Source organism: Orcinus orca, chromosome 5 (assembly GCF_937001465.1).
Source record: "Orcinus orca chromosome 5, mOrcOrc1.1, whole genome shotgun sequence".
NCBI lineage: Eukaryota > Metazoa > Chordata > Mammalia > Artiodactyla > Delphinidae > Orcinus > Orcinus orca.
Genome location: NC_064563.1, coordinates 140,802,350 through 140,815,889, shown reverse-complemented (window position 1 = coordinate 140,815,889; position 13,540 = coordinate 140,802,350). Strand labels below are relative to the sequence as shown.

The following is a 13,540-nucleotide window of genomic DNA, read 5'->3' as shown; positions in this document are numbered from 1 at the left end:
GGCTTCCTGTTAAACAGGGAAGATATAATTAGCTGTGTTCTCATTACTTAAAATATTCTCATTAATGTATATTCTGATGTAAGTTTACTCCATAATTGCTCAAAAGATACTCTCCAAGGCTCTAGGCAGGGGTGGGGTGGGCGGGGTCGGTGCCAGTTTCTCTCCCTAAGATGCTATTTTCCAGACCATTCTGCCCGGCTCGTTTAAAACCGTCGTAGTGAGCCCGTGAGGAGTTAGCTTTCTTCTCTTAGTGTTTGGATTTTAGTCTTCTTTATCTCTAGCTCATAATTTTATTGAAAAGTCTTCTTGTTATCCAGTCATTAAGATATTTTCCCCAACGTGATGTTTTGTCCTAAGCCCCTCTTTAAGATTTTCCGCTTATTTTTAGGGATACTTTCAGCTATGATTCCTTAACAGTGACCTCTCGTATGGGAACTGAGGTAAAAACCCTCATATCTCCAAATTTACAAATAACTGATGGAATGGTAACATAGGTAGTAATACAGTTTCTTTCTACTTACTGATAATCTAATTTTAAAATTAATAGTTAATTATTATCTGGGTAGATATTTTAAGAAATGGGAAGGGAAAACTTGCTCATAGGTGAAAATCACTGCTAATGATAACTAATAAAAATAATGAGTTAATAGCTGCTAACCATTGGAGAGTAACTATTGCATTTGCTAAGTCTGTGTATGGTGCTCAGTGATAAGAACTTTCTGTGTATTAGCTTTTACCCTTCCCCGCGCCCCTCTGTGGTAATAAGGACCCTGATGTGCATCCAGGGAGGCTCAGCGATCCAGGTGCTTGCTCCTGGCGGCCGCGGGTTTTGAGTGCCGGCCCGTGGTGGCCAGAGGCTGTGCTCCTTACTGCAGTACTGGCGAGGAAAACAAAAGCCGCCAGATCTTGCCACTGACCCAGTCTTTCAGTATCAATTTCTGGCGTCTCTTAAATGAAAAACACACATGCTTCATTGTGGAATTACTTTTAAAATTGTGGCAGACAACTTTTATTCTTCAGATTCTGTGCAATTTGAGCATGTCATGAATAGGGTTCACAGGTTTTCTTTAAAGGTGGTTGTCCGCTGTCCTATTCTTGTTGCACTCCTAAAAGATTCCAAAACAGCAGTCTAGGGATAACCCAGAAGTTAAGTTCCCTTATTGTTCATAAAATGATCCTAGCTGGGATAACCTCCCTCCTTTTTTAAAAAAATAAAGGCATTGGATTTGATCCCTGGGGTACTGCTGAAGTTCTGAGAGCTGTGGTTTTTCCTCGGGTGATATAAACACAAGATTAAGGATGTCAGCAAGTTTAAAGTGAAGGATTCACAAAATGAGGATATGGTGTATCAGAGAGCAACATTCTCATCGGCTGGATAATTTCATAGGACTAAGTGAGTCTGGTAAATATGAGAATTATTGAAGGTAGAATTTTGTTTCCTCTGAGTTTTATGAAACTTCTTAAGCATGTCTTATGTTCTCATATTGCTTTTTTTTAAATCAAAGGACATTTTGGAAATACAAAATGCAGTTAGTGTGGGTAATCCTTAGGAAAGAAATAAGATTGAAAATGAAAATTTCTTTTCTGGCATATAATGAGATGGCTGAAAGAAACTCATGTAAAATTCATTATTTTTCCCTTAATAAATTGAGTCAGATCATTAAAAAAAAAAGTTGTAATTTTCCCCTTAGAACATTCCAGCTGAGGCTTGAATCCAAGGAGTTAGAGCTCAGGTACAACCTATACAGTTTCTCGATTTTCCATGGGAAGAAACTGCAGCTCAGAGAGAGGAAGCACTGCTCCAAAACTCACCACTCTGAGGAGGCAGAAGGGGGCACCCTTGGTTCTTCACCCCAACTGCTGCCTAGTCTAGTGCTCTCCTGGCCTGTGGGGGGGGCTGCCCCTGGGTTCTGGAGGTCCTGAAGTGGAGGTACACTGTCAAGGCTCACGTGGTAGCCTGGGGGAAGAACACATGTACAGGACACACTCCTTCAAGACAAAGTTCTCTGGTTGCACCAGCCAGTTGTTTTGTATCCCTGTGAAGGTGTGGGTGGCAGGCAAACAATGTTTTTTATTCATTTATTTGGTTGTGTGGGGTCTTAGTTGCGGCTCGCTGTCTCCTTATTTGAGGGATGCGAACTCTTAGTTGCGGCACACAAACTCCTAGTTGTGGCATGCATGTGGAATATAGTTCCCTGACCAGGGATCGAACCCGGGTCCCCTGCATTGGGCGTGTGCAGTCTTAGCCACTGCGCCACCAGGGAAGTCCCAAACAATGTTTTCTTGATGCTTTTTCTCCACTATAATTTTTACTTTGGTCATCATTTATTTCTACTTTGTGGAAGGATGTATTTCCTGGAATTAAATTAGAATCAAAATACGAGCTCAATGCAAAATTTAGAAGAAAACTGGAATTGGTACTTAAAATCATAAAATCCTATACAGATCTACCTCGACTTATGATGGGGTTATACATCCTGATAAACCCACTGTAAGCTGAAAGTGTCATTAAATCGAAAATGCAGTTAATACACCTAACCTACCAAACATCCTAGCTTACCCTAGCCTACCTTCACTGTGCTCAGAAAACTTACATTAGCCTACCACTGGGCAAAATCATCTAACGCAAAGCCTATTTTATAATAAAGTGTTCAATTTCTCATGTAATTTGTTGAATACTGATAGTGTAAAAAAGAATGGTTGTCTGGGTACAGAATGGTTCTACGTGTCTTGACTGTTGTTTACCCTCATGATCGTGTGGGTGACAGGGAGCTGTGGTTTATTGCTGCTTCCCAGTATCACAAGAGAATATTGTACTGCATATTGCTGGCCTGGGAAAGGGTAAAAGTTCAAAATCTGAAGTGTGGCTTCTACTGAGTGCATATTGCTTTTGCACCATTGTAAAGTCAAAACAATTGTAAGTTGAACGAACCATCCTAAGTCGGGACCATCTATAGATTGTTATCAGTTATACAAGTAACACGTGAATATTTTTTGCTTTCATAAAATTAAAAATTACAACTAATATTAACATTCACCCCAGTTCTATTTGTCTCCTTTACCTCCACCCTCCCATTCCTCATTCCCACCTCTGTAATCACTGTTGGGAGGTTGATTTGTTTTTTTCTAGGACTTTTAAATATAATATTATTTAAAGATACCTTACTGTGTCTTTTTTTCTACATTGGGATAAAAGATTAAGTTGCTAAATAGCAAGAGACCAAATAATAATTTGGCTTTAAGAGAAAAGCATTCAGTTCTACATCATGTGACAGTCCAGGATAAGTAGTCTAGGTCTTTGGGCTGCAGTGTTCCATGAGGTCATTTGAGGTCCCAGGCTGACAGTGGCTTGGCATCTTTAACATGTCGCTTCCTAGGTCAGTCTGGTCATTGCTATTCCAGCCGGCAAGGAGGACAACAGGGTGGAAAGAGTGGGCCAGAGATTTTCTCCTTAACAGGTGCGGGTGCAGTGGTACACTCTCACCTTACGTTGTCAGAAGCATGCGCCCAGCCAGCCCACCTAAGAGGAGGAGGGCGAGGAGATGCATGACATAGGCAAGAAGGGGAGAGCAGATCTGGGTGGGCTGCTGTCTGTCTTTGCTACTGCATTTCTGTCATTCAGCTGTGCATCTCGGAGACTTCCTGTTACCGCAAATTGATATAGTTCATGCCTTTTAACAACTGCATAATATCCCACAGCAGGAGCATACCACTCTATTTAGCAATTTCCTTCTTAATGGATAGCTAACTGGTTTCCACCGTTTGCTCCTAGAATCAGTGTTGTAAATGCCTATGTGGCACACTGCTCACTGCGGACATGCGCGGTGTTTCTCTTCTATGGGAAATGGGTCATCACGGATGTGTCTTTAGTTTGGATAGCCTTTGTTAAACTACCTGCCAACCTAGCGGATATACCCAACTTCACTTGGGGTTTGAGAGAACCTGTTTCCCTACAATGGCTGGGGGGCTGATTCTTGCATCTTAATTTGACAGTAAGGGAGAGTAACCACCACCACCATCGCCCCCCCCCCAAAAAAAAAGAGAAACGAAGAATGAAACATTATAATGTAAGTTCTTTGGAGAAATGTGTATTACTGAGTACATTCATTAGAGCAGAACACTTTTAAAAAAAAAACTACTCAAGTTCTTGGCTTTGTTTTATAGCCAGCATCTAATACTACTTTATTTCTACGTAGTTACCCAATTGAGTAACAATTTAAAAATCTGTGGTTGAAGATGATGGTTAAAGATGAGATGAAATTATTTATAGGAAATGAAAGTTACCTTTTGATTTAGAACCAGCTGCTTTAGTGCAAGATTGCTTTTGAGGAATTTATGATGGAAGGAATGTGATCCCCATGTTTCTGCTATGGATTTGCTCAAATCATGAAAACAGTCATCTAAATTACAGGGACTCCACCTTTCATTGACTAGAAGGGGAGACCTAGTGCTAATGCAACAACTTATATTTAGTCAGATACACGATTACAAGTTTGAACTTGCAAAAATCTGTACCATTTTGGTAGACACACTTTTACACCAATGTCATATAAAGTGTAATAACGTGGTTGAAATGGTTATTTCTTTAATTATAAGACAATGTTTATAATCATCTTTGTGTTAGTATATTTATTTCTGAGTGTATCTCCTTTTAAATCATAAGTTTCATTTTTGAAAAGAGATGAATTTATCCAAGTCATGGGTTATTGATTTAATTTTAAGCGTTTCTGCCCTTCCCTTTACCATTCCCTTCCCCCAGCCATTATCCAGAAACTTCAGTGTACTATTACTTTGCACTACTAAGCAAACTAATTTTGTCCAGATTGAAAGGTTATAAAATTTATACAATTCAGGCTCACAAAATAAGACAGCACATGTGAATTCAAGAAGCTGTTAGTTATGAAGCGCTTTTCCTTTCTGAAAGGAAAGTAGTTTTAAGCTTCATTGAACGGATCTATGAAAAAGTTTGAGTATTATTTTACAATAATTTTAGACTTTCATGACTGGAAATTAAATACAGCAGTTTTAGAGGTATATTTTACTTGAACGTTTACAAGCTTAGGCCATGTTTTTATTAAAAATCGGACTCAGCACCTTACATGGAGCACAATATACCAGATGTGAGATACAGGAGAGATCGCTGGGGCCACCTGCTTCCTGTGTGCTAAAAACTTGTGTGGTAGCTGATGTCATATAAAGTGCATATGACAGGGAATAATTTTGAGTTATTAGACCATATCGGAATAGTAAGGATCAATGGTGGTGGAATGTTTCAAAATTTCTAACACATTTTACTGTTTGTTTGGAAAAGCTTGGGTTGAAATGATAGCCCTTTGCTTTGAAAACAGCAACAGCAAAAAACAAGTGCAAAAACAGAAGAGATTCTCTGGATGCCTCCAGGGAGAAGCAAGAGCTGGGAAGAAGCTAGTTGAAAAAATAAACTCAATTTGATGGACTTGGTGTGGCACGTTGCAGGGTTCTAATTTGCAGATCTTTTCTCTATTAACCTTTTTCTTTTTCTAACATTTTACATCCTTTCTCACCTTTGCTTCATTCTTGCTTTCCTATCCTTTCTTGGTTTTGATAGGGACAAAGCTTCCAGTTCAAGGTTTAAGCAGAGTGGAAGACCCAGGAATCTGCAGGTATGTGCCTTGGAGCACTGGTCTTTAAACTGGGGGTTGCATTTTGGGGTACATGTGGGGGACGGTTTAGTTTTCAGACCCTCAGCTTGTATAGGGGCACTTTCCTGAAATTGTTTGCCTGAGGAAATGCCTGTGGTGGGGTATCAAGCCTGTTTTATTCTCCCACCCTCCACAATGCCCTGTAGAATTGCCCTTTTCATCCGTCCATAATCTTATTATGGATGGAGCCTTGTCTGAGACGGAGCAACCTCTGGGGTGGCAAACAAAAGGATGGTGTGAAATATTGTTGTGAGAAAGCAAATGACACTGGGTAGCAATTCCTTTTGCATGTCAGGTGGTTTCCAATTCTTTAGACTGAGTTGAAGAAAGGCCTAACATCTGTCAGCTGAAGGATCATTAAAAATTCCTTTTGATGATAGATAAGGGTGTGATTTTTGACAAATATGTTGGAAGGAATTTAAAGAATTGAGTGACAGTGCTGTAATAAAAACTCCTGCTATTGCCTTGTACTTATGTATGTGAATGAGGTTTCCTAGTGTTTACATCTAAAAAATGGAAAGTAGGAATAGAATTGATATTGGTCCCTGTCTCATTCTAACAATAAGTAATATTCATTTATGAATACCATTTTAAAAAAAGGACCTATTCATCTCTTTAAGAGCTATATTTCCAATGGATTTCAAGTTTATATGTGTAATATTTTTATTAAAATTTGAAACAGTTGTATTTTGGTCAGATCTTTACTAGTGATAATTCTAACTGTAAATCAATCCACAAGAGAAACATTTTAGTACTTAGAGCCTTATGGTCATAGGAAATAAAATGATTAAAAATGTCAATTTTTACATACTTTTAAAATTTGTAAACAAGTAAATCAGGGAGGTTAAGACTTTCAAACAAAATGATTGTTAGGGTGAAATTTTGGGGATGAAGTGACATTTTGTTGAAGGAGAAAAGGAATGAAATTTTTTGACTAAAGAAGTTTATTCAGGTACTTTTAAAATTAATGATGGTGGGTAACACATTTATATGGTACTTCAATTCCTTTGAATACATTTTTAAAAAGAGCAATGTAATAGTTTTTTTTTAAATAATTTATTTTATTTATTTATTTTTGGCCACGTTGGGTCTTCGTTGCTCTGCGTGGGCTTTCTCTAGCTGCGGTGAGCAGGGGCTACTCTTTGTTGCCATGCGTGGGCTTCTCATTGCAGTGGCTTCTCTTGTTGTGGAGCACAGGCTCTAGGCACGCGGGCTTCACTAGTTGTGGTGCACGGGCTTCGTTGCTCCGCGGCATGTGGGATCTTCCGGGACCAGGGCTCGAACCCGTGTCCCCTGCATTGGCAGGCGGATTCTTAACCACTGTGCCACCAGGCAAGCCCGAGCAATGTAATAGTTTTATTTAAAATATCAATGTCTGCCCCAAGCCAGAAATTCCATCCTTTGCAACTATCCAAATTTATATGTCAACTTAAAAACATGCAAGACTTTCATAATTTTTTTGCAGTTCATTTAGGCGGTATGCAAGACCTAGGTTTGAAGACCACTGCTTTGGGGCACACAGCAGAGTTCCACATGATATGGTAACACTTTTTAACCCCATCATAGGGGGTTCAGATGGGCTCTTGGGCCTTGAGCAGCAAAACTTCCCTCAGAAGAAATAGTACAATGAGAATCTTGAGCAAGTTTCAGTGTTGTTTTATAGTAGTTTTCAATTTTCATAACTTGCCGGAAAAAATCTATCTGTATGATGTTCAGGGACACTGTCACTTGGGTGAGCTCTTTAAGTGCACATCTGATCACGTCCCTTTTTATCTCAAAAGCTCACAGGTTTTACATTTCCTAATCTAGACAGTCCCAGCCCTTACCATGCCAGAGAAGACAACCACTTGGCTCTAACCTTTTTTTCCCAGCCTTGGGTCTGCCTGTGACCCTGATCCTTTTTGTTTCAGTTTCACCGCACACCTTCTATGAAGTGGAACTTTGAATGCGCTGCTCCCACTGCCTGAGTATTTTCCCCACCATTTTCCATCTGATTCATTCCCACTGGGCAGTCTTGGCGAGTTCTGTCCTCTGGACGCCTCATTCATGTCTTCAGGTAGAGTCAGTAGTTCTCTACCTGCGTCACTCTGGTGCTTGTGTGGGCCATGTCTCCCCACTGACTGTGCATCCCCAGAGGCCTGCAGGATTATTGTTTTGTTTGTGCCATGCCATGCTGGGCATGGGAGAAGAGTGAGCACTCGTATTTATGATTGCAAGTACACTGTTGGCTCATGTGGGATTTGGGGAATTTGTGGCAGTTAGGAAATGGCAAGTGTTGAATTAGGGGCATGGCATGGCTTAGTGGAAAGAATAGTCCAGAGACCTTGGGGCTCCATTTCAGCCATCACTGAATGGCTTTCACTTTGGCAAGCCACCGGGCCTTTCCTGTGCTTCCTTCTCTGGTCTGTCACACTTATAAGTACTTGATTAGAGGTTCTTTCATCCCTTTCCAGGCCTGGAAGCTGAGTTATAGGCTCTCTAGGGCTAGTCAACATCGGTGAATGGGACGGTCACCCAGGCAGGCACACCACAGGGAACAAGAGGGTGAGAGGAGCAGACGTCAAGCGTTTCTGAACTGGTAGGGCAGAATGTGAAATTTGAAAGAACATTTTGTGAGGGAAAACAGATGTGCTCATAAAGCACATGAAAAGATGCCCAACATCATCAGCCATCAGGGAAATGCGAATCAAAGCCACAACAAATTACTACCTCCTACACATTAAGATGGCCATGAAGGAAAAGACAGTAATAATTGTTGTTGAAGATACGGAGAAATTGGAGCCCTCTTATACTGCTGATGGCAATGTAACATGGCGGAACAGCTTTGGAAGACTGGAGTTTTCTCAAAAGGTTCAATAAACATAGAGTTACTATATGACCCATCATTTCTACTTCTAGGTATCAACCCTAGAGAAGTGAAACATATGTCCACATACAGACTTGTGCGTGGATATTTGTAGCAGCATTACTCACGGTAGCCAAAAGGAGAGAGCAGCCCAGTAGATGAATGGATCAACAAAATGTGGTCTGTCCATACAGTGGAGTAGTATTCAGCCATAGAAAGAAATGAGGCACTCATATGTGATCCAGCATCAGTGAACCTTGAAAACATTGTGCTAAGTGAAAGAAGCCTGTCACAGAAGACTGCGTATTATATGATTTCGTTTATACGAAATGCCCAGAATAGGCTAATCTATAGAGACACAAAGTAAGATTGGTAGTTGCCAGGGGGTGGCAGTTGGGGGAGATGGGGATTGATGGATAATGGGTAGGGGGTTATTTTGGGAGGAGTTGATAAAAATGTTCAACTTTCAGAATATACTAAAGCCTGCTAACTAGTGTGTGTACACACGTAACAGCTTATCAGTGTTACTTTCCAAATGCTTGAATGCATTAATTGGTTCTGGTTTTCCTTTCCAGCAGCCATCTTCTAGGCCTGGAGCACCACTGTCATTTGGATGTCCCCTTAGCCACCATCCTGGGACAGTACTGTCTCTTTTGTTGTGTTCCCTCTTCACGGATGCCTTGGCATCCTCCCTTTTGGCTTACTCCCTAGTTTTGCAGGAGTTAGCCAGCTAAAAGATATCTATTGAGCACTTTGTACCAAGGGCCTTTCCCACACCTCCTCTCTCCCCCTTCTTGTGCAAGTGAAGAAAATGAAGCCAGAGAAGCTTCATTTCTTACAATTAATTATTATGCCTCCGCAGTTTCTACCCTCCTACCATAGGGCACAGAGCCCATCCAGAGATGCAGTTCTCACTCTCCAGATATGGGCCCTCTGCACTGACCTGGCGAAACAGCATCCCTGCCCAGCCCCGTCTCCTCCTCTGTCAGGGTCTGCAGGTGGGTCACGCCTTCTCCTGGATGGCCACCAGGGCCTTCTCTAACATCTGGTGTGGGTTCACATGGCAGCAACCTCATGTCTCCTACTCCCTTTTGTCTTGGACACTTTTAATTCTTCATTGCGTGGCTCTGTGTTCTCACATACTACCTCAGCTCCATCTGGTCTTGGGCAGGCTGTCTGTCCCCCAATGCTCTGTCTTGCTTTTGCTGCTGTGCAGAGGACTGCTGTTAGTATGACTCTACAGTTAGGCTGTCATGGGCGGCAGGCTAATCTTCTTGAGGACTTCATTGCTTCCCATTTTCCATTTCCATTTTGCAATAGTCGTAGCAATCCTTTAAACTTTGATTTTGAAATAAAGATGAATATAAAGACTGACCTAACAATTTGCCACATTTAGTTTTTCTCTCTCACTCAGTGAAGAAATTAATATACACATACACACGTATGTTGTGTGTATGTGTATATTTTGAGCCATTTGACTCAGTTGCAGCCATCATGCCCCCATGGCCCTCAGCGCTAATAAGACCTTCTCTTATGTAACTACAGCACAATTATAAAATTTAGCCAGTTTAACATTGGCATAATGCCATTACCTAACAATGGATATTTACATGTTGCCAGTTGTCCTGATCATGTTCGCTGTGGTCATTTCCCCCTATTCCAGGATGGCCCAATTGCATTTACTTGTCATGTCCCCGGAATCTCCTTTAACCTGGAGCATTACCCCAGCCTGCCTTCGCCATAGATGGCATTGCCATTCTGAGGAATACTGGATTTGATTCAGGCAGTTTGGGGCAGGAGCTTAGCACGTGGGATGTTGTGTCCTCAGAGCAGTGCATCAGGAGGCTCCGAATGCCAGTTGTCCTGTACCTGCAAGGTTAACATGTATCACTCGGTGAAGGTGGGGTACAGAGATCACCATTGTCCTTTTGTACCAAATAAGTAATCTATGGGGAGATACTTTGAGGCTAGTTTCAAACTTTCACCCAATAGTTTTATTATGACTCTTGCATGAATCAGGTGGCAAAATAGCGAGCTTCTAACTCATTTCTTTAGCATTTATTTGTTGACATTCTGTGTAAGAAATAGCTTTCCTTTCTCATCCTTTATTTATGTCACTACAAATGTGTGGATTTTTGTTTTATTCAATGGTTTATAATGTATTGATACTAGATGTCATTATTTATTTTTGTGCTCAAAGTATCCCAGATTTTCCCAGTGGCAGCCCCTGCAGGGTAATTCCCATCTCCTTTTGACAGACCACAGCATTTCTTGAACCATTGCTCATTTTCTGGCACAACAAGAATCAACTCCTCTTTATAAATATGTTGTCTTGTTTTATGTTACTGCCTATCCCAGTGGACCTCTCACTGTTGTGGCCTCTCCCGTTGCGGAGCACAGGCTCCAGACGCGCAGGCTCAGCGGCCATGGCTCACGGGCCCAGCCACTCCGCGGCATGTGGGATCTTCCCAGACCGGGGCACGAACCCGTGTCCCCTGCATCGGCAGGTGGACTCTCAACCACTGTGCCACCGGGGAAGGCTGGTGTAGCATCTTTATGAGCTCTGTTGGTTTATACTTCATTTTTCCATCATTAATTTCAGACAGAAAGTTTTACTAGTAAAGGGGCAGCGTTATTATCCACAGTTGAAGTGTGACCACTGAAGCTTGTGAGACCCATTAAGTTGATGTAACTTTTCGAAAACCCGCTTCCCCAACAGTCATTACTATGGTATTACCCCAAAGTATTTCTCCATGGCCTTCTGGGGAAAGCGATTGATGGGTGAGAAACCTGTGAGGGGGAAAGAAGAGTTGTTATTTTTATACTGATTGTTTTTCTTGGGAAGGGAGAATTCTTAGGAATTTTATTTTTATTCTTTATGCTTCTCTGTTTTTTCCAAATTTTGTACCAAATTTTCCACGTGAATTACTTGTGGAGTAAGAAAAAGTAATTAACCTTTTAAACCAATTTTTTTTTAGATAGTTACAGGTTATGCAAAAATAGAATTTCTGTAAAATTTCCACCCAGCTTCCCCTTATGTTAAATCTGACACAGTCACAGTACATTTATCAAAAGCAAGAAATTAACTTTGGTACAATTATTGTATTGGGGGTTTCCAAGACCACCCTCAGATTCACTGATTTATTAGGGGGACCCACAGGACACGTAGTCGTACTCGTGGCTGTGACTTATTACAGCAGAAGGATACAAAGCAAAATCAGCAAAGGGAAAAGGCACAGGGTGAAGCCTGGAGGAAATTGGGTGCATTCCGAGACTCTTCTCCCCATGGGTTCACACAGGACACACTTAATTCCCAGCAATGAGCAGTGGCGACAGATACAAAGTGCTGCCTACCAGGGAAGCTCACTCAGGACACAGTGCCCAGGGTTTTTATTGGGGGCTGATCATGTAGGCACCCACTGCCTAGCCCATGCCAAAATTTTAGACTGCCAGAAGGAAAGTGATGTTCAGCATACACCATATTATTTGAACAGACAGTGTAGGCACAGTAGGCCACCCTCATCAGTTAGGAAATGATGAGAACATTCCTAGTACCCAGTTCCCAGAAGCCAGTCACGGAACACCTCGCAGCAGGTCTTTCTAAGGATAAGCACAAGGGCCACTGTGGTAACTCTTTCCTGCACAACTGTTAACCAAATTTGCAGAACTTACTTGGTTTTACTAGTCTTTTCACAGATGTCATTTTTCTGTTTGAGATCCAGTCCAGGATATCACCTTGCAATTATTTGTCATGTTTCCTTCCAGGCTGTGACAATTCCTCTGTCTACCCTTGTCTTTTATGACCTTGACACTTTTGAAGAGTACTGGTCAGGTATTTTGTAGAATGTCCCTTACTTTGGGTCTGTCTGATGTTTTCTCATGATTACATTGAGCTTGTGTGTTTTGGGGATGAATACCACAGAGGTGATAGGCTCTTCTTGTTGCACCATCTCAGGGGTACATGATATTAACCTTGACTCGGGGGTTGGGGGGGCTACATGATGTTAATCCTAGGCTAGGGTAGTGTCTGCCAGGATTCTCCACTGTAAACTTAGTATTTCCCGTTTTGTAATTAGTAAATATTTTGAGGGAGATAGTTTGAGACTGTAATTTACTTTTTAGTATAGAAAATCTCAGATATGTATATAGAAGTTGACAGAATATTACAGGGGATGCTCAGGTATTTATCAGTTACCATCAACAGTTACCAGATTCTGGCTAATCTTATTTCATTTACAGTCTCACTCCCTTTCCAACCTCCATTCTTTAGTTTTTTGAAGGAAATCCCAAAGAAGATGAGCTTTTTGGATGCTGAGAAAGGATTGGAGAATTACCCCTCTGTGCATCTTGCATTTTCACTCCTGGATGTCCCTGTTTCCATCTCTTTAACAGCAAAGTTGCATCTGGTCCCTGGAATTAGCAGTAGGTGTCAGTGGCTCATTCATTCCTTGGAGTTTGGCTGCTCAGCTGTGACAGACTGACTTCACTTCCTAGGCAGAGTGCAGGAGTATCTAACTTCACTGAGCTTCAGTTTTCTTGATTGTAGATTAGAAAAAGAATGCCTAATTTACAGTTGTCGTATAGGTTAAATGAGCTATGTGAAGCTCCAGGACAATACCAGGCGAACTGTCCATTCTCTGCTTAAGTATTACACAGAAGTCACCATGGAGAAAAAGTTGGTTCTTTACTTCATAGGAAGATCACAACCAATATTTCAAATCATTTTAAGTACCTAACTGTACAAATGTACATCTTTATTCCTTCATACAAGCAGAGACGGTATTGCTTTGGTGGGGAAGTAATTGAGTCAGGAGGCTGGGCCTGAGCTTTTGGAGCTTGGAGGGAGTCCTTGCACCCTCCAGCAGCACAGACCTTCCTTCCTTTCTCCGCTGCAGCAGGACATGATGATACTGACTGCTTTAAAGATGAGTAGTACCCACAGGGAGATCCACGTCAGCCCCACTGGAACAGCTAAAACAAAAGAGATGGGTGATGGGAAGTGTTGGTGAGGATG

At 41.5% G+C, this 13,540-nt stretch overlaps 1 protein-coding gene and 1 long non-coding RNA gene across 4 annotated transcripts in view; both read left to right on the top strand.

Annotated features, from left to right (window-relative positions):
- HLCS (holocarboxylase synthetase) overlaps positions 1-13,540 on the top strand; it is a 196,604-nt gene that overhangs the window by 79,402 nt on the left and 103,662 nt on the right. The gene's annotated exons all lie outside the window — the stretch shown is intronic.
- Positions 232-13,496, top strand: LOC125964558 (uncharacterized). Its single transcript, XR_007477686.1, has 3 exons — positions 232-5,642; positions 12,292-12,358; positions 12,797-13,496. It is a non-coding gene; the product is annotated as an uncharacterized LOC125964558 (long non-coding RNA).